This window comes from Cetorhinus maximus, chromosome 29 (assembly GCF_964194155.1).
Source record: "Cetorhinus maximus chromosome 29, sCetMax3.hap1.1, whole genome shotgun sequence".
Classification (NCBI taxonomy): domain Eukaryota; kingdom Metazoa; phylum Chordata; class Chondrichthyes; order Lamniformes; family Cetorhinidae; genus Cetorhinus; species Cetorhinus maximus.
This window is the reverse complement of record NC_135907.1, coordinates 5,484,336-5,504,462: the sequence shown is the minus strand read 5'-3', so window position 1 is coordinate 5,504,462 and position 20,127 is coordinate 5,484,336. Positions and strand designations below refer to the sequence as shown.

Genomic DNA, 20,127 nt, shown 5'->3' with positions numbered 1-20,127 from the left:
GATCCCTGTGGAACTCCACTAGTCACAGCTCTCCATTCAGAAAAGCACCCTTCCACTGCTACCCTCTGTCTTCTATGTATATCAGTACAGGTCTTTATCAGCCCTGACAATATTCCGGCAATGCTACTGAAGACTTGTGCTTTAGTAATTGCCACGCCCCTAGCCAAGCTGTTCCAGTACAGCTACAACACTGACATCTACCCGGCTATGTGGAAAATTGCCCGGATTTGTCCTGTACTACAAAAAGCAGGAAAAATCCCATCTGGCCAATTACCGCCCCATCAGCCTACTCTTGGTCATCAGTAAAGTGATGGAAGGGGTCATCAACAGTGTTGCCAAGCAGCACTTGCTTAGCAATAACCTGCTCACTGATGCCCAGTTTGGACTCCGCCAGGGTCACTCAGCTCCTGACCTCATTACAGCCTTGGTTCAAACACGGATAAAAGAGCTGAACTCCAGAGGTGAGGTGAGATTGACTGCCCTTGACATCAAGGCTGTTTTTGACTGAGTGTGGCATCAAGGAGCCCTAGCAAAACTGGAGTTAATGGGAATCGGGAGAAAACCTTCCACTGGTTGGAGGCGTACCTAGCACAAAGGAAAATGGTTGTGGTTGTTGGAGGTCAGTCATCTTGGTTCAGGACATCAGTGCAGGAGTTCCTCAGCGTCGTGTCCTCGGCACAACCATCTTCAGCTGCTTCATCAATGACCTTCCTTCCATCATAAGGTCAGAAGTGGGGATGTTTGCTGATGGTTGAAGATACTGAAGCAGTCCATGTCCAAATGCAGCAAGACCTGGACAATATCCAGGCTTGGGCTGACAAGTGGCAAGTAACATTGGTGCCAGACAAGTGTCAGGCAATGACCATCTCCAACAAGAGAGAATCCAACCATCGCCCCTTGACATTCAATGGCATTGCCATCACTGAATCCCCCACTATTAACATCCTGAGGGTGCCATTGACCAGAAACTGAACTGGACTAGCTGTATAAATACTGTGGCTACAAGAGCTGACCACAGGCTAGGAATCCTGTGGAGAGTAACTCACCACCTGACTCCCCGAAGCCTGTCCACCACCTACAAGGCACAAGTCAGGAATGTGATGGAATACTCCCCACTTGCCTGGATGAGTGCAGCTGCCACAACACTCAAAAAGCTCAACACCATCCAGGACAGAGCAGCGCGCTGATTGGCACCCCATCCACAAACATTCGCTCCCTCCACCACCAACGCTCAGTAACAGCAGTGTGTATCATTTACAAGATACACTGCGGGAACTCACCAAGGCTCCTTAGACAGCACCTTCCAAACCCATGACCACTACCATCTAGAAGGACAAGGGCAGCAGATACATGGGAACACCAGCGCCTGGAAGTCCCCCTCCAAATCACGCACCATCCTGATTTGGAAACATATCACCTTTCCTTCGCTGTCGCTGGGTCAAAATCCTGAAACTCCCACTCTAAAAACACTGTGGGTGTACCTACACTACATGGACTGCAGTGGTTCAAGAAGACCAGAGGCTTGGCCGAGGGGCATGGAAGCTGAACCTGCAACTGCTGACCCCAGAGAACATTGAGGAGCTCAAGAGGGATTACAAAGGTTGGAGAACCGTGAAACCCCTCTTTGAGTCCCTGATACACTGGTGGGAAGCGATCAAGGGAAACATCAAGAGGTTTTTCATCCTCAAAGGCACCCAGAAAGCTAGAAAGGAACAGAGGGAAATGTCCCGACTCCAGAAAAACATGCAGGATCTGCTCCGGCTGCAGTCGATGGGGGTCGATGTCAAGGAGGAACTCCAAGAGGTGAAGAGCCAGCAAGCCTCGCCCTTTGCCTCGGAGGCCTCCAAGATCATCTTCCGGTCCAGAGTCCGTTACATGGAGCAGGATGAGACGTGCTCACGTTTCTTCTTCCAAAAGGTACACTCTGTGATCAGCAGCCCGAAGGAAGAAGACGGCTCAGTAAAGTCATCGCCCTCCGACATTTTGAGGATCAGCAAATCCTTTTATTCCGGATTGTATGACGTGAAGCCCACGGACAGCACGGCCTCCCAGTCCTTCCTGTCCTCTATCACGGAGGTCTTAGACGACAGTACACGGGAGAGCCTGGACAAACCGCTAATTCCTGATGAACTGACTAAGGCCCTTGAGTCCTTGGAGAAGAGTAAAACTCCCGGAAGCGACGGCTAGCCGGCGGAGTAGTATTCGGCTCTGTGGGACTTGATCGGCCCAGACCTGCTAGGAGTGTACGAGAGTATGCTCCTGGCCGGTAGTATGTCAGAATCCATGAGGAAAGGCATCATCACCCTCATCTACAAGCACAAGGGGGGAAGGGGAGGAAATTAGAAATTGGCGACCCATTTCACTGTTGAATGTGGACTATAAGATTCTGTCCAAGGTCATCGCCAATCGGGTCAAATCCGCTCTGGAATTGGTGATCCACCCTGACCAGACCTGCACTGTGCCGGGCAGGAAGATCTCTGACTGCCTCGCGCTGCTCAGGGATACGATTGCCTATGTGCAGGACAGGGGTGTGGACACCTGCCTCATCAGCTTGGATCAGGAGAAGGCCTTTGACAGATTATCGCACACCTACATGGTGGATGTGCTCTCCAAAATGGGGTTTGGGGAGGGAATTTGCAATTGGATCCAACTGCTCTACACTAACATTACTAGCGCACTCTCAATCAATGGGTGGGAATCTGATAGCTTTCCGATTAAATCTGGAGTCAGGCAGGGCTGTCCTCTCTCCCCTGTCCTGTTCGTGTGTTGCATAGTACCCTTTTCTGAGTCCATCAGGAAGGATCCGGGCATAAGAGGAGTGACGATCCCAGGCAGTGGAGGCACTCAGGTCAAAGCCTCCCTGTACATGGACGACGTCGCCGTCTTCTGCTCGGATCCGCTGTCGGTGCGCAGACTGATCCACATCTGCGACCAGTTCGAACTGGCCTCGGGTACCAAGGTAAATCGTGGCAAGAGTGAGGCCATGTTCTTTGGGAACTGGGCTGACCGATCCTTTGTCCCCTTCACTGTCAGGGCTGACGGCCTGAAGGTGCTGGGGATATGGTTCGGAGGGACCAGGGCATGCGTTAGAATCTGGAAGGAGCGAGTGTCTATGGTGAAAAGGAAACTGGGCATGTGGGAGCGAAGCTCCCTCTCCAGTGCGGGTAAGAACCTGGTCATCAGGTGTGAGGCACTCTCGCTGTTGCTGTACGTGGCGCAGGTCTAGCCCATTCCACTCTCCTGCGTGGTGGCGATCACTCGAGCCATCTTCCGCTTTATCTGGAGGTCAAAAATGGATCGTGTCCGCATGGACGCGATGTACAAGCCTCTAGATAAAGGGGGAAAAAACGTGCCCAACATCGCCCTCATACCGATGGCCACCTTTGTGTGGCTGCATCAAGCGGTGTGTAGTCCCTCAGTATACAAACACCAAGTGTCACTATGTGCTGAGGTTCTACCTGTCCCCGGTGTTGCGAAGGATGGGTCTGGCCACGCTGCCGCTGAACGCTCCAAGTAGTTGGACCGTGCCCTACCACCTGTCCCTGGTGGAAAAATTTATGCAGAAAAACACCTTTGACCACAAGTCCATCAGGCAGTGGTCAGCACGTAACGTCTTAGAGGCCCTGAGGGAAAAGGAGAGGGTGGATCCTGTGGGATGGTTCCCCGAGCAGACTGTCAAAGTCATTTGGCAGAATGCCTCATCGCCAGAACTTTCCAACAAGCACCAAGACGTAGCTTGGCTGGTGGTGAGAAAGGCCCTCCCCGTCAGATCCTTCCTACACGTCAGGAGTCTCACCCCCTCTGCACGTTGCCCTCGAGGTGGCTGTGGTGGGGAAGAGACCGTTGTTCACCTCCTTGTGGATTGTGCCTTTGCAAAGAAGGTCTAGAGAGAGATGCAGTGGTTTCTGTCGAGGTTCATCCCGAGCAGTTCTGTGACACAGGACTCTGTGCTCTACGGGCTGTTCCCAGGGACACACACCGAGACAAACATCAACTGCAGCTGGAGGATCATCAACTCGGTGAAAGACGCGCTTTGGTCTGCCCGAAACTTGTTGGTCTTCCAGCGCAAAGAGTTGTCCCCGACCGAGTGTTGCGGACTGGCACAATCCAAAGTCCAGGACTACGTGCTGAGGGACGCACTAAAGCTTGGGGCAGTTGCCGCAAAGGCGCAATGGGGAAGGGCCGCTGTCTAAGACCTTTCTACCACAGCGCACCGAGGGGCTGGGAACTGTTTAAATCCCCTCGGCCTGTACAGCTCAAAATGAAAGGCTGTAAATGATTGTAATATTGTTTGTACTGATGCACCTGGTGATACATTTTGTAAAAGTTGAACCGGATTGTACCCTTGTAATGGTGTTTTTGAAATGGTTTGGAATGTGGTTGAAGATATTTTATGAATAAAGTTTATTTTTGCAAAAAAAAAAGTGTAGTAAAGGAACCACTTGAATATTGTATCTGGACTCCGAGTGTTGAAATTTTGTCCCAGAGTATTCCTCGGACCTTTCAATTGGTGCTGCGAGCAGGGCCCGAAGGATGCAGGACACCGACGGGGAAATGGGATGAGTCACAGTGTGAATTCATTTTTATTCATACTAAATCCGACTCCGTCCCGATCCAGGAAGTGTCAGGCACCCCGCGTATCAGAAACCTGGGCTCCAGGCAATAGTTCAAGGGGTGGTAAGGGTGGGGTAGTTTGCTTGTCTTATAGATTGTTATAATTACATCCGGTATTAGCCGCAAGTAACGAGTTCGGTCAGAAAGGATCCAGGGTAAGAACCGTACCGCTGACAACAACTATACCCCGACCGTCTTACCCAGAGATGGCCAGTGGTGACAAACTCGAGTGGGGACCAGAGGGATCCTTGACACAGCATTGAGCTGACAAAAATAAGAAATCGATAGGCAAAATGAGAAAGAACAATTGGAACCCATTTGACTCACCCGCTGATCAGAGAAAATGGTGGGATAATCAGAAAAAAGACAAAGATGATGAAGCCTGGATCCTAATGTTAAGACAACACATAGAGTTAAGTAAGAAAGTAAATCGAATGTTGGCCAACAAATCCCAAAATGAAGAGCTGGTCCAGGCAAAAAATCTCATGTCAGTTTCGGCAGCTTTACCACAGCCACCAGTAGCTGCACAATACGCAGATAATATAGATTGGAACGGGCTGGTGGAACAGGCGGCAGGATATGAGGAACAACGGGAAGCGGGTTGGGAATCACCACCACCATAACCCGTGGCCCCAATTAAGATAGAGCTTGTGCCCCCGGTGCCCGGACAACCAGGCAGACCAGGCACAGCAGCAAGCTGATTTCCGAGCCTTTAGAGCAGAAATGGCACAAGACTTAGGGCAAGCCCCATAAAACAAGAAAAGGGCGAGAGTGCCCATGAATATGGCAATCGGAAGTTTGAGGCATATTGTAACTACGGGGGTGTAGGTGCTGCGCTGAACCGAGACGATGTACAGTTTATGCAATTGTACAAGGATGGCCTTAGCCTGGCCCACCAGGCAATCCTAGACACCGGGCCCGGGCCCACCAGGCGATCCTAGACACCGGGCCCGGGCCCACCAGGCGATCCTAGACACCGGGCCCGGGCCCACCAGGCCATCCTAGACACTGGGCCCACCAGGCCATCCTAGACACCGGGCCCGGGCCCACCAGGCCATCCTAGACACCAGGCCCGGGCCCACCAGGCCATCCTAGACACCGGGCCCGGGCCCACCAGTCAATCCTAGACACCGGGCTAGTAGACAAGAACACATATGATCGAGGAAGATGGGCCACCGGGGTAGATAACCACATAGGGAAAACTAAGATAAAGGTGTCGGCAGTGAGGTTACAAACCCCACTGAAATGGTGGCCACTGCAGCAGCCGTTCCTAAACCCGAGGTGTGCTTTAATTGTAAAAACCCGAACATAAAATATTTACAGTGTTAGATGTAGCCAATGGATTTTGGTCGATACCACTGGACCAGGAATCCCAAGATAAATTCGCTTTCACAGTGGGAGGGAGACGGTGTACATGGGCGAGGCTCCCACAGGGATTCCACAACAGCCCCAACATCCTCCATCGGGTCACGAGTGAGAAGCTGAGTCCGTGCGACGTAGAGTCTAACAACAGTACAATCTTATAATATGCAGATGATATCCTAATAGCGTCAGAATCGGAAAGGGGCCACATCGGAGCTCTCCTGATAGCCATAAGGACACTGAAAAATGCTGGATTTAAGATAAACCCCTTTATGAGTGGATGACCGGGAGGGCGATGCGCTTGCCAGAGGGCAGAGCCACCGGAAGTGAGGATATGGGACCCATCAGAGATAAAATTAAAAATGATATTAAGCAATTGGATGGACAGCTAAAGGAATTACAACAGGAAGTGAAGGACCAACAGGCTATCAGGGATTTAGAAGAGAGGACAAAAGGGGGACCCCCGTCACCACCGGCTGAGGTCGGAGACATGGTGTTTGTTCAAATCACCCCTAGCCAACCAGGTTTTGCCCCAAAATGGACTGGACCGTACGGAATTATTCACGTGCCTGCGCCGATATGAAGGGAAAAGCTAGGTGGAAACACTGGTCACAACTGAAAAGGTATGATGTAAGTAAGAAAGACTAAATTACCAGGCAGTGGGAGGAAAACGGGCAACGAGCAGTCCGTACTGTGTTAGCCAAGTGGTTTAGGATTCATTCCCGATCTGGAGGACTGGCCATCTGAAAGAGAAAAGGGGGAATCCTCAACTACGGGGAGGGTCACCGTGGGCTGTGCACAAGGAGGGACGTAAAGGAGAAAGCTACAGTGTGTGAGAGATACAGTGTGTGAGAGATTTTTCGCAATTTACCTTCACACCCCAGGAGAACAACAACTGGGGTCACTGTCCCGGGGAGGAAGACTTGGGAATGACAGATACCTGGCATTGGATCTTGAGGGCCAAACACGGAGAGTTGACTGCAACGGCGGACCCCCGGACCGACACCACCCTGCTATCACAGGACACGACGACACCACAGAGACTATCTTGCCCAGACATGACCCCTGGGCCACAGAATGGACTGCTACTGTATACGGACGATGAACTCTTGTATGATAATGTTAAACATGAAATTGTACAGGTAATTGTGAACCTGGCAGGTATGCAACTGCCTGAGTATTGCAGTAACCAAGCGCCCCTACGAAAACTGTACAAATTACTGAGTAAGGCTGTGATTAATCAGCCGGCCGACGCCACGGGTGCCACTAGATTCAGGGGACATCCTGCTTTCCACCGCCAGAAGAGAGAGTTAGTTAACAATGTACTGACAGGGGTGAACACAGGGACTTCCCTGGTAAACTCTCTCGACATTCAAGGAATCAACTCCGAGGTCACGAATCTTAAAGGGATCATGAGGCAGCTTGCTCATAAGAGTAGCGAGGGGTGGTGAAACGGCAGCGGCCCTAGGGGGCAAGAGTGTGGCATCTGTATTGGAAAGCGTACACGTTATAGAGACCCATGCTAAAGCCACCAGCCAATTAATAGAAAGGGAGGAACGACAAGAGGGCAGCACCTAAAAAAGCCAGCTTACGGCCAGTGGCTGATCGGGCAATTAAGACAAAATCTGGGCCAGATCCAAAGTGGGGAGGTACCGGGCTGGATCAACAGTGCCCGGTTGTGGGGGATGGCCAAGAACCCAGGCGTCATCGACGCATGTACATTGAAAGGAGTGACCAGGGTGTATGCGGTGATTCAGAAGTGCACCTCAAACCAAATGAACGTGTTAGGTATGGGCAATCCCCTCAGTCACAGCAGACACGGGCCCACACCCTCAGTACCGAGTGGAGAACATTGGGTTAATCCGAGACAATGACTCCCTCCGGTACTACCCCATAGATATGCATGCCATACGCAAGAATGAGGGCATACACAGGGTATCACTGAGCGGCTGCAGATGGAAAGGTAGCCTCACAATTTGCTCCCATCCAGTTGGAACGGGGGGGGGTGCTGGACAAATGCGGGTACAACCGAACGGAGGGTTGTATATTAGAAATTACCCACAGAGAAAACCATCACACCCGCTCAGGATACAAGGGAACCCCGGCTCCCAGTTACTATCAGACACAGCGTGAATAATGTACGTCCAACAAAGGGGTCAGGTCTCAGTCAACGCCTCCGACACACTCCACCATGCCCTGGAACACTATGAGGAACCTAAGCAGGCCCCAATTCCCCACCTTCCCGAAAGTCTGACAAAGTTTAAAGGTGACTTACGAAAGGTGAGGAATCAGCATTACGTGTTACAGGCGGTGTTTAAAAGGCTAATCAATGATACGGAAGAGCACTTGAGAGATCCGACGGTGGGAGCAAGTGTGGGAATGGGGGCTGAATGTGGACATACACCCCTGGATAAGAATAAGCTCTCATATACTCGTCGCAGTGCAGCTAGTGTTAGCATTGTTTAACTCTAATTCTTTCAATGTCTTCTCCAGACAATCCAAAAAGTACCAGGGGACCATGAGTGGCGTACTGAGAGGCTGCAAGGAGACATTTGCGTTACATTATGGGACCAGCAACACTCACACACACACAGATTACACAATCCACACTGACATCACTAAAAATCACAGACGGAATCTCAGTAACAATCCACATGCTTTGCACAGTCTTGTGTTGGGGGTTTAGTGTTTGATATTTCGAACTGCAGTGACATTCCCGACAAGATGAGTTAAAGTTTTAACATTAACCAGAAAATGGCTGAAACATTGTTTTCCTGGGGTGAACACGTCAAAGGACAGGAAGAATCAGAAAGTTGTCCTGCCCTGGGATTAACATATCAATGGACAGGCCTCCTGGGGAGCAGATTGAGAGACATCCCAACATGCCAGGGGTGGAGTCTGCAAACTGCTCATTCAGGATATACCTGGCTAGGAACCCAATCCGAAAACCGCCTCCAGAGTGCGGAGCTAGTCCCCACTCTGGCTTAATGTGCGTGTGTGTTCCCTCTGTCTCAATCTGCTTTATAACTCTTTGACTTGTTTGTATTTGGATGTTGCTGAGTTGTAACTGAGAGTGATTCATTGGCTCTTGCGTTATTTTGTTTGAAAATGTTCTTTGCTCTCTGTTTTAATGGAATTAATTTTCTCCCCCACCCCTCAAAGAATTTTTATTTTGAAACCTGCAATCTGAAGATCCAGACTGGGACAAGGACTCTTCTTCTTCAGGAGTTTCCTGAGACCTTCTCCAAGGCCGTGCTCCATGGGCCCACGTGAGTTTGTGTCCGTTTCTTACCCCGAGATTTCAATTCCTCTCCGGGACCCTGGTTTTCGGTGGCTCCGGTTAACCAGTTCCTGTTGGACTGTGGGCCTGGAGTTTCAAAAAGAAAATCTTGGGGTTAAAGTAGCCCAGCCTTGCAATCTAAAACTTACATGTTAGCCTCCAGTGTGTGAGGAACAGGAGCCCCACAAGAGGAAATGAAAAGTCCTAAAGTGAAGCTGCCTAAAATCTTGTTATAATTCAGGGATAATGCGTGTAATTTGGGCTGCGCGATCATTCTGACGGTTAAACGGGATTCCCGGTGGTCATTTTACTGAGGGTTTAGGTTTCTATCTGCCTTTCTCCAGTTTTCTTCCTGTTTATTTCTTCGCTTTGCGCTATTTAAGCCTTCAAGGAATAATCACAGGTGAATTGATGGACCCACAGCAGGGGAAGTGAGCTGCAGAAGGGGCAGGGAAAGACTTTACACATGGGGAGAGGAGGCAGGAGTTTCAGAAGGTAGGAGTCACACAGGGGGCTGATTAAGGGGGAGATTATACAGAGGAGGTGGGAGGCTGCTGTTCGTTTCGGAGGGGGGTAATTTGAATGAACACGGGGACAGGGTGCTTGTTCATGTTTGAAATAGTGAGGGGTCGCTGCTACATGTTTAAAATGGTGAATGCATATGAGTTAATAGCTGACTGATATGAGTTTGTATTTATACAGACGTCCAGAGAGATAGGGGGTGGGGCGGTGCTGGGAGTGTGGGGACTGTTGTGATGGTGGGTTGGGTGTTAGATGGGGGTTGTTTGAGAGAGATTTTTGAGTGGGCAAACGCGGGGTTAAAAATGGCGCGAGTAATTTGGCGGCCACAAAACAAACGGTCTGGCGAAAATGATGCAGAGATGGAATAATTGCCGGCTGATAATGACAGGGAGGAAAAGAATGGGGGTTGGATAATATTTGCGAGGAGGAAAGAAAAAACTAAATAACCAGTCCAGTATAGATTTTGAAGAGCACACATTGGGGGTTATATATTTCTTTTTTCAGAAAAGGTTGCTGACAGGAAATAGAAGAGAAAATGAAAGATATGATGAAATCTATTTTTTGAATTGTGAATCAGGGGAGAGCGCGAACGCAGTCCCCCACTACCACAAATTTTGCAGTCGAGTATCCCGCATTTGGGGACATCGCAGGCGTTAGCACACCCGAAGTGCAATGGGCTAGCCTCGTCCTGGGAGAACCTTTTTTTTCTTTTTTTTGCAAAAATATACTTTATTCATAAAATATCTTCAATCACATTCCAAACCATTTCAATAACAACATTACAAGGGTACAATCCAGGTTAAACTTTTACAAAATGTATCACCAGGTGCATCAGTACAAACAATATTACAATCATTTACAGCCTTTCATTTTGAGCTGTACAGCCCGAGGGGATTTAAACAGTTCCCAGTCCCTCGGTGCGCTGTGGTAGAAAGGTCTTAGACAGCGACCCTTCCCCATTGCGCCTTTGCGGCAGCTGCTCCAAGATTTAGTGCATCCCACAACACGTAGTCCTGGACTTTGGATTGTGCCAGTCCGCAACAATCGGTCGGGGACAACTCTTTGTGCTGGAAGACCAACAAGTTTCGGGCAGACCAAAGCGCCTCTTTCATCGAGTTGATGATCCTCCAGCTGCAGTCGATGTTTGTCTCGGTGTGTGTCCCTGGGAACAGCCCGTAGAGCACAGAGTCCTGTGTCACAGAACTGCTCGGGATGAACCTCAACAGCAACCACTGCATCTCTCTCCAGACTTTCTTTGCAAAGGCACAATCCACAAGGAGGTGAACAACGGTCTCTTCCCCACCACAGCCACCTCGAGGGCAACGTGCAGAGGGGGTGAGACTCCTGACGTGTAGGAAGGATCTGACGGGGAGGGCCTTTCTCACCACCAGCCAAGCTACGTCTTGGTGCTTGTTGGAAAGTTCTGGCGATGAGGCATTCTGCCAAATGACTTTGACAGTCTGCTCGGGGAACCATCCCACAGGGTCCACCCTCTCCTTTTCCCTCAGGGCCTCTAGGACGTTACGTGCTGACCACTGCCTGATGGACTTGTGGTCAAAGGTGTTTTTCTGCATAAATTTTTCCACGAGGGACAGGTGGTAGGGCACGGTCCAACTACTTGGAGCGTTCAGCGGCAGCGTGGCCAGACCCATCCTTCGCAACACCGGGGACAGGTAGAACCTCAGCACGTAGTGACACTTGGTGTTTGCGTACTGAGAGTCTATGCACCGCTTGACGCAGCCACACACAAAGGTGGCCATCAGTATGAGGGCGATGTTGGGCACGGTTTTTCCCCCTTTATCTAGAGGCTTGTACATCGCGTCTCTGCGGACACGATCCATTTTTGACCTCCAGATAAAGCGGAAGATGGCTCGTGTGATCACCACCACGCAGGAGTGTGGAATGGGCCAGACCTGCGCCACGTACAGCAACAGCGAGAGTGCCTCACACCTGATGACCAGGTTCTTACCCGCAATGGAGAGGGAGCGTCGCTCCCACATGCCCAGTTTCCTTTTCACCATAGACACTCGCTCCTTCCAGTTTCTAACGCATGCCCCGGTCCCTCCGAACCATATCCCCAGCACCTTCAGGCCGTCAGCCCTGACAGTGAAGGGGACAAATGATCGGTCAGCCCACTTCCCAAAGAACATGGCCTCGCTCTTCCCACGATTTACCTTGGCTCCCGAGGCCAGTTCGAACTGGTCGCAGACGTGCATCAGTCTGCGCACCGACAGCAGATCCGAGCAGAAGACGGCAACGTCGTCCATGTACAGGGAGGCTTTTACCTGAGTGCCTCCACTGCCTGGGATCGTCACTCCTCTTATGCCCGGATCCTTCCTGATGGACTCGGCAAAGGGTTCTATGCAGCACACCAAAAGGACAGGCGAGAGAGGGCAGCCCTGCCTGACTCCAGATTTAATCGGAAAGCTATCTGTTTCCCACCCATTGATTGAGACTGCGCTACTGATGTTAGTGTAGAGCAGTTGGATCCAATTTCGAATTCCCTCCCCAAAGCCCATTTTGGAGAGCACATCCCCCATGTAGGTGTGCGATATTCTGTCAAAGGCCTTCTCCTGATCCAAGCTGATGAGGCAGGTATCCACACCCCTGTCCTGTACATAGGCAATCGTATCCCTGAGCAGCGCCAGGCTGTCAGAGATCTTCCTGCCTGGCACAGAGCAGGTCTGGTCAGGGTGAATCACCAATTCCAGAGCGGATTTGACCCGGTTGGCGATGACCTTGGACAGAATCTTATAGTCCACATTCAACAGTGAAATGGGTCGCCAATTTCTAATTTCCTCCCTTTCCCCCTTGTGCTTGTAGATGAGGGTGATGATGCCTTTCCTCATGGATTCTGACATGCTGCCGGCCAGGAGCATACTCTCGTACACTTCTAGCAGGTCTGGGCCGATCAAGTCCCACAGAGCCGAATACAACTCCGCCGGCAGGCCGTCGCTTCCGGGGGTTTTACTCTTCTCGAAGGACTCGAGGGCCTTAGTCAGTTCGTCAGGAGTTAGCGGTTTGTCTAGGCTCTCCCGCGTACTGTGGTCTAGGACCTCCGTGATAGAGGACAGGAAGGACTGGGAGGCCGTGCTGTCCGTGGGCTTCACGTCATACAGTCCGGCATAAAAGGATTTGCTGATCCTCAGAATGTCGGACCGTGATGACTTTACTGAGCCGTCTTCTTCCTTCAGGCTGCTGATCACAGAGCGCTCTCTGTGTACCTTTTGGAAGAAGAAACGTGAGCACGTCTCATCCTGCTCCACGGAGCGGACTCTGGAACGGAAGATGATCTTGGAGGCCTCCGAGGCAAAGTGCGAGGCTTGCTGGCCCTTCACCTCTTGGAGCTCCTCCTTGACATCCACCCCCATCGACTGCAGCCGGAGCAGATTCTGCATCTTTTCCTGGAGTCGGGACATTTCCCTCTGTTCCTTTCTAGCTTTCTGGGTGCCTTTGCGGATGAAAAACCTCTTGATGCTTCCCTTGATCACTTCCCACCAGTGTGTCAGGGACTCAAAGAGGGGTTTCACGGTTCTCCAACCTTTGTAATCCCTCTTGAGCTCCTCAATGTTCTCTGGGGTCAGCAGTTGCACATTTAGCTTCCATGCCCCCCTGCCCACCCTCAGGTCTTCCTCCAAGTGGCAGTCCGCCAGTAGGAGGCAGTGGTCAGAGAAGAACACCGGCTTGACGTCGGTGGATCTGACTGTGAATGCACGGGACACAAACAGGAAGTCTATCCTGGAACGAATGGACCCGTCTGGCCGCGACCAGGTGTATCTACGCTGCGCTCCGTCTGCAGGGTTGCTGAAGACGTCGTGCAGCTTGGCATCCTTAACTGTTTCCATCAGGGATCTGGACGTAGCGTCCAATCTGCTTCCGGCCCTGCCGGATCGTCCAGCCGCATCGATGATGCAGTTGAAGTCCCCGCCCAGAATGACCGGCCTGGAGGTCGCCAGCAGCAGTGGGAGCTGCTGAAAAACCTCCAGCCGCTCAGCCCCTTGTGCCGGGCCGTACACGTTAATTAACCGGAGTGGAGCGTTCTTGTACATTACGTCTGCTACCAGGAGTCGCCCGCCCACCACCTCCTTGACCTCGGAGACGGTGAAGTTGCCTCCCCGCAGCAGAATACCCAGGCCGGAGGAACGAGAGTCGTTTCCGCCCGACCAGATCGATGGCCCGTGGGACCACCATCGTGACCATTGCCTGTAGGAGCTGAGGTGCGGTATCGCACACTCCTGCAGAAACAACAGGTCAGCTTTGACCTTGGCTAGGTAGTCCAAGGTCGCAACACATCGCGTAGTAGATTTAATGCTACGCACATTTATGGATACAATCTTTAAACCCATATTAAAGCATTTATTCTCCTACCAAACCCACTGTCTCTGAGAGTCCCAGACCTTTAGTCTGCTCCTTCATACCCGTAGTGAGCTCAAATTCCTTCACTTTGGATGGGCTGAGGTAGATCTCCTTGGCCGTGTTCTGCTCCAGTGGCATCTGGAGGTTCACGTAGTGAGCGGGTTTTGAGATGACCTTTGCTGGAGAAGCTTCTCCAAAACTCACCCCCTCTGGGGGGTTGCTGTTCCCGGCTTCCTGGAGCTGGGGTGCGATGATTGCCTCACTGCTCCCAGATTCCAGGGGCTGTGGTGCACTGGCCTCCTCAGGTTGCAGGCTAGGTTGGGGTGCGCTGGGCTCCTTGTTGTCTCCAATTTTCTGGAGCTCGGGTGTCTCGTCCTCCAACGCCCTGGAGCTTTGCCGCCTCTTCTGTCGGTGCCGCTCTGGCACTTCATCATCCGAAGAGCTGCTGCCCTTGTCATCCGTGTCGGATGGGAGACGCCTCTTGCCGCTTCTCTGGGAAACGCCTTTGCTTCTTCTTCGCTCCCTCTTACTTTTCTTGTTCTTCACCGTCCGCCACTCCCCCTGCTGCTTTTCCACTGCTGCCTCCTCCTCCATTGATTCGCTGTCCTGAGGGCTGGAATGTTCAGGGGGTAGTGCTGTTGATTGGCTCTCTGTTGCCTCAATCTCTTTCTCCACCTTGTCTCTCTCTGTGTCCTCCTTTGTCCCGTTGAGCTCCCTGGGGGCCTTGGTGGTTGGAGTGACACGGAACATTTCTTCTGCTTCCCCGTGGTCGGCTTTGGCTGCCTGTGCGTAAGTACGGCAGCGTTTGGGGCAGGTCCTGTAGAGGTGACTTGCCTCGCCACACAGGTTGCAGCACTTGGCCTGTTTGCAGTCTTTTGTCTGGTGCCCTTCCTGTTTGCAGATCTTGCAGAGGGAGGCGCTGCAGTTGGCCGCCACATGACCAGCCTTGCCGCATGAGCGACAATGCTTGGGTTGCCCAGCGTAGACCAGGTAGCCACGGTTTCCCCCGATAGCGAAACTGGAAGGAGGGTGGAAAATGGCTCCCTTACCATCGGTCTTTAGCGTGACCTTAAACAGGCGTTTGCCTGTCCAGATCCCCAAGTCGTCTCGAATCTCGGTGCCGCTCCCCACCTTATCGAAGTACCTGGTGAGGAAGGTGACCACGTCGGCGACAGGGACGAAGGGGTTGTACACATGCACCATCACCTCACGTTCCCGTTGCAACGGCAGAGAAAAGTGCGGCTCCGCCGTCAGGATCTTCATCTCCGGCAGGTCTCTCTTCTCCTCGAACACCCTCAGGAGCCGGACGCAGTCTGCCACTCGCTTGAAAGTCACGTCGAAATAACCACCTTTGCGGGAGTCGTGCAGGGTGAAGATCTCCGTAGCTTGGAAGCCGCACGCCTTCAACAGGATCCTCCTGGTGAAGAAGCCCCGATCCATAGGTGATCCTCCTTCGTCGCTGTGGTTCACCGTGACTCGGACGGTGATAGGTAACCCACGGTATGGATTCGGATTGCGATTGGTTATCGCCCTTCCATCCCGACCTTGCCTTGGCAGGACCATGGTGTCGCCCCTGCAACACTACACTTGATCTTAGCCAAAAGGCCGAGAAGCGATGAGAAAGAAAGAAAGTTGTGTTTTGAAAGATGTGCATGTTGAAAAGTAAAGAAAGCAGATGTTTGTAAGAAATCTATTTTTAGCATTGAAAATCCCCTGGAAAGGGGTGGTGCACCATTCCCAGAGATACTGCAATACCGGGTCGATGCGTGGAGTGGGCGGAGCAAGCCCCTATTCCATCTCCCTGCTCCAAAAATCAATTTAATATATGGTCCCCAGATAAGGGACGTATCAGATATTAAACTGATAAGAACAGATTTTTTTTTTTTTTTGTAAAAATATACTTTATTCATAAAAAATCTTCAATCACATTCAAAACCATTTCAAAAACATTACAAGGGTACAATCCAGGTTAAACTTTTACAAAATGTATCACCAGGTGCATCAGTACAAACAATATTACAATCATTTACAGCCTTTCATTTTGATCTGTACAGCCCGAGGGGCTCTAAACAGTTCCCAGTCTCTCGGTGCGCTGTGGTAGAAAGGTCTTAGACAGCGACCCTTCCCCATTGCGCCTTTGCGGCAGCTGCCCCAAGCTTTAGTGCGTCCCTCAGCACGTAGTCCTGGACTTTGGATTGTGCCAGTCCGCAACAATCGGTCGGGGACAACTCTTTGTGCTGGAAGACCAACAAGTTTCGGGCAGACCAAAGCGCCTCTTTCACCGAGTTGATGATCCTCCAGCTGCAGTCGATGTTTGTCTCGGTGTGTGTCCCTGGGAACAGCCCGTAGAGCACAGAGTCCTGTGTCACAGAACTGCTCGGGATGAACCTCGACAGCAACCACTGCATCTCTCTCCAGACTTTCTTTGCAAAGGCACAATCCACAAGGAGGTGAACAACGGTCTCTTCCCCACCACAGCCACCTCGAGGGCAACGTGCAGAGGGGGTGAGACTCCTGGCGTGTAGGAAGGATCTGACGGGGAGGGCCTTTCTCACCACCAGCCAAGCTACGTCTTGGTGCTTGTTGGAAAGTTCTGGCGATGAGGCATTCTGCCAAATGACTTTGACAGTCTGCTCGGGGAACCATCCCACAGGGTCCACCCTCTCCTTTTCCCTCAGGGCCTCTAGGACGTTACGTGCTGACCACTGCCTGATGGACTTGTGGTCAAAGGTGTTTTTCTGCATAAATTTTTCCACCAGGGACAGGTGGTACGGCACGGTCCAACTACTTGGAGCGTTCCGCGGCAGCGTGGCCAGACCCATCCTTCGCAACACCGGGGACAGGTAGAACCTCAGCACGTAGTGACACTTGGTGTTTGCGTACTGAGGGTCTACGCACCGCTTGATGCAGCCGCACACAAAGGTGGCCATCAGTATGAGGGCGATGTTGGGCACGTTTTTTCCCCCTTTATCTAGAGGCTTGTACATCGCGTCCCTGCAGACACGATCCATTTTCGACCTCCAGATAAAGCGGAAGATGGCTCGAGTGATCGCCATCGCGCAGGAGTGTGGAATGGGCCAGACCTGCGCCACGTACAGCAACAGCGAGAGTACCTCACACCTGATGACCAGGTTCTTACCCGCAATGGAGAGGGAGCGTCGCTCCCACATGCCCAGTTTCCTTTTCACCATAGCCACTCGCTCCTTCCAGTTTCTAACGCATGCCCCGGTCCCTCCGAACCATATCCCCAGCACCTTCAGGCCGTCAGCCCTGACAGTGAAGGGGACAAAGGATCGGTCAGCCCAGTTCCCAAAGAACATGGCCTCGCTCTTCCCACGATTTACCTTGGCTCCCGAGGCCAGTTCGAACTGGTCGCAGACGTGCATCAGTCTGCGCACCGACAGCGGATCCGAGCAGAAGACGGCGACGTCGTCCATGTACAGGGAGGCTTTTACCTGAGTGCCTCCACTGCCTGGGATCGTCACTCCTCTTATGCCCGGATCCTTCCTGATGGACTCGGCAAAGGGTTCTATGCAGCACACGAAAAGGACAGGCGAGAGAGGACAGCCCTGCCTGACTCCAGATTTAATCGGAAAGCTATCTGTTTCCCACCCATTGATTGAGACTGCGCTACTGATGTTAGTGTAGAGCAGTTGGATCCAATTTCGAATTCCCTCCCCAAAGCCCATTTTGGAGAGCACATCCCCCATGTAGGTGTGCGATATTCTGTCAAAGGCCTTCTCCTGATCCAAGCTGATGAGGCAGGTATCCACACCCCTGTCCTGTACATAGGCAATCGTATCCCTGAGCAGCGCCAGGCTGTCAGAGATCTTCCTGCCTGGCACAGAGCAGGTCTGGTCAGGGTGAATCACCAATTCCAGAGCGGATTTGACCCGGTTGGCGATGACCTTGGACAGAATCTTATAGTCCACATTCAACAGTGAAATGGGTCGCCAATTTCTAATTTCCTCCCTTTCCCCCTTGTGCTTGTAGATGAGGGTGATGATGCCTTTCCTCATGGATTCTGACATGCTGCCGGCCAGGAGCATACTCTCGTACACTTCTAGCAGGTCTGGGCCGATCAAGTCCCACAGAGCCGAATACAACTCCGCCGGCAGGCCGTCGCTTCCGGGGGTTTTACTCTTCTCGAAGGACTCGAGGGCCTTAGTCAGTTCGTCAGGAGTTAGCGGTTTGTCTAGGCTCTCCCGCGTACTGTGGTCTAAGACCTCCGTGATAGAGGACAGGAAGGACTGGGAGGCCGTGCTGTCCGTGGGCTTCACGTCATACAGACCGGCATAAAAGGATTTGCTGATCCTCAGAATGTCGGACCGTGATGACTTTACTGAGCCGTCTTCTTCCTTCAGGCTGCTGATCACAGAGCGCTCTCTGTGTACCTTTTGGAAGAAGAAACGTGAGCACGTCTCATCCTGCTCCACGGAGCGGACTCTGGAACGGAAGATGATCTTGGAGGCCTCCGAGGCAAAGTGCGAGGCTTGCTGGCCCTTCACCTCTTGGAGCTCCTCCTTGACATCGACCCCCATCGACTGCAGCCGCAGCAGATTCTGCATCTTTTCCTGGAGTCGGGACATTTCCCTCTGTTCCTTTCTAGCTTTCTGGGTGCCTTTGCGGATGAAAAACCTCTTGATGCTTCCCTTGATCACTTCCCACCAGTGTGTCAGGGACTCAAAGAGGGGTTTCACGGTTCTCCAACCTTTGTAATCCCTCTTGAGCTCCTCAATGTTCTCTGGGGTCAGCAGTTGCACATTTAGCTTCCATGCCCCCCTGCCCACCCTCAGGTCTTCCTCCAAGTGGCAGTCCGCCAGTAGGAGGCAGTGGTCAGAGAAGAACACCGGCTTGACGTCGGTGGATCTGACTGTGAATGCACGGGACACAAACAGGAAGTCTATCCTGGAACGAATGGACCCGTCTGGCCGCGACCAGGTGTATCTACGCTGCGCTCCGTCTGCAGGGTTGCTGAAGACGTCGTGCAGCTTGGCATCCTTAACTGTTTCCATCAGGGATCTGGACGTAGCGTCCAATCTGCTTCCGGCCCTGCCGGATCGTCCAGCCGCATCGATGATGCAGTTGAAGTCCCCGCCCAGAATGACCGGCCTGGAGGTCGCCAGCAGCAGTGGGAGCTGCTGAAAAACCTCCAGCCGCTCAGCCCCTTGTGCCGGGCCGTACACGTTAATTAACCGGAGTGGAGCGTTCTTGTACATTACGTCTGCTACCAGGAGTCGCCCGCCCACCACCTCCTTGACCTCGGAGACGGTGAAGTTGCCTCCCCGCAGCAGAATACCCAGGCCGGAGGAACGAGAGTCGTTTCCGCCCGACCAGATCGATGGCCCGTGGGACCACCATCGTGACCATTGCCTGTAGGAGCTGAGGTGCGGTATCGCACACTCCTGCAGAAACAACAGGTCAGCTTTGACCTTGGCTAGGTAGTCCAAGGTCGCAACACATCGCGTAGTAGATTTAATGCTACGCACATTTATGGATACAATCTTTAAACCCATATTAAAGCATTTATTCTCCTACCAAACCCACTGTCTCTGAGAGTCCCAGACCTTTAGTCTGCTCCTTCATACCCGTAGTGAGCTCAAATTCCTTCACTTTGGATGGGCTGAGGTAGATCTCCTTGGCCGTGTTCTGCTCCAGTGGCATCTGGAGGTTCACGTAGTGAGCGGATTTTGAGATGACCTTTGCTGGAGAAGCTTCTCCAAAACTCACCCCCTCCGGGGGGTTGCTGTTCCCGGCTTCCTGGAGCTGGGGTGCGATGATTGCCTCACTGCTCCCAGATTCCAGGGGCTGTGGTGCACTGGCCTCCTCAGGTTGCAGGCAAAGTTGGGGTGCGTTGGTCTCCTTGTTGTCTCCAATTTTCTGGAGCTCGGGTGTCTCGTCCTCCAACGCCCTGGAGCTTTGCCGCCTCTTCTGTCGGTGCCGCTCTGGCACTTCCTCATCCGAAGAGCTGCTGCCCTTGTCATCCGTGTCGG

General features: G+C 52.2%; 2 pseudogenes; both read right to left on the bottom strand.

The window, feature by feature from the left end:
• Window positions 1–10,352: 10,352 nt before the first annotated feature.
• LOC144669644 (U1 spliceosomal RNA) lies at window positions 10,353–10,504 on the bottom strand (annotated as a pseudogene).
• Window positions 10,505–15,855: 5,351 nt separating this feature from the next.
• On the bottom strand, window positions 15,856–16,033 carry LOC144669647 (U2 spliceosomal RNA; annotated as a pseudogene).
• Between the last annotated feature and the right edge of the window lie 4,094 nt (window positions 16,034–20,127).